This window comes from Myotis daubentonii, chromosome 20, assembly GCF_963259705.1.
Source record: "Myotis daubentonii chromosome 20, mMyoDau2.1, whole genome shotgun sequence".
Lineage (NCBI taxonomy): Eukaryota > Metazoa > Chordata > Mammalia > Chiroptera > Vespertilionidae > Myotis > Myotis daubentonii.
In genome coordinates this window covers 16,900,906-16,902,015 of record NC_081859.1, presented here as the reverse complement: position 1 = coordinate 16,902,015, position 1,110 = coordinate 16,900,906, and the positions used below count along the sequence as shown (strand labels likewise).

The following is a 1,110-nucleotide window of genomic DNA, read 5'->3' as shown; positions in this document are numbered from 1 at the left end:
GTGGCAGACATGCCTGCCTAGTCTCAGGAAGCTGGTTCACATACGTGTCCTCAGACTGTGAAACTCAGAACAACCACTAGGGGGGGGGAGGTGCACTGTCATCTCCACAATCCTGTCCCAGGATGTCTCCTGAGGAGTTTTATGTGAAACCTGCACTGGAGAACCTTAAAAGTCCCACTTTCACTCCTGATGGAATGTGTCTCTCACTATTCACAGATAAGCTTCTAGAATGTGCAGACCACCCGTGTGCCCCTGAATCCTGGCCCAGGCACCCTGGTCCACCACCCTCCCCATGTGACCACATGGAGGGAGGAGCCCCCTGGCAGTTTAGACAGGTCCTCAGGCAAAGACATACAAATGCAGTGCCTCCCCTTCTTATGAAAGCGTGCCAGGCTGTGTCCCTACAGACCCTGGAGAGGAGCCATCCTGTGTGAGCCCCTCAGTGCCCATATCATGGGGCCTGTGCTCATCTGGGCTGCCCTTCTCTTCACTGCCAAAGGTTCGTCCCTGTGCATCAGGCTCATGGGGACTGGGTGACACAGAATAGTTCTCAGTCTGCTTCTCTGTTTGCAGGTGGCCTGTGCCAAGTTCAGCTAGTGAAGTCTGGGGGAGGCGTGGTGCCACCCGGTGGGTCTCTGAGCCTCTCCTGCAAAGCCTCTGGATTCATCTTCACTAACTACAGCATGAACTGGGTCCACCAGGCTGCAGTGGGTGGCAGAAGTGAGTTACCCAACTGGAAAGGAACAGCGGTATGCTCCAGCAGTTCAAGGAAGATTCACAATCTCCAGGGACAACCCTATGAGCACAGTTTCTTTTAAAATGACCAAGCTGACATCTGAGGACACAGCCGTGTATTACTGTACAAGACACAGTGAGGGGAAGTCAGTGTGAGTCCAGACACAAACCTTCCTGCAGGACTGCTGTGACCACAAGGGGGCACGCAGGAGACTCTGAGCACAGTGAACATCCCAGGTGCAGGTTTAGATTTTTCTGAAGGTCTGGTTTCCTGTCAGGTGTGGGGTTGCCTCTTCACTATCTGAATTACAGAGATTTATTGTAGGTGGAGGAAAACTTTGTCACACCCACAAAAGGCAGAGTCAAATGATTTTG

The 1,110-nt window shown here is 52.6% G+C and overlaps 1 pseudogene; it reads left to right on the top strand.

The window, feature by feature from the left end:
* The first annotated feature begins 423 nt into the window (after positions 1 to 423).
* On the top strand, positions 424 to 891 carry LOC132222660 (Ig heavy chain V region 914-like; annotated as a pseudogene).
* Positions 892 to 1,110: the final 219 nt, after the last annotated feature.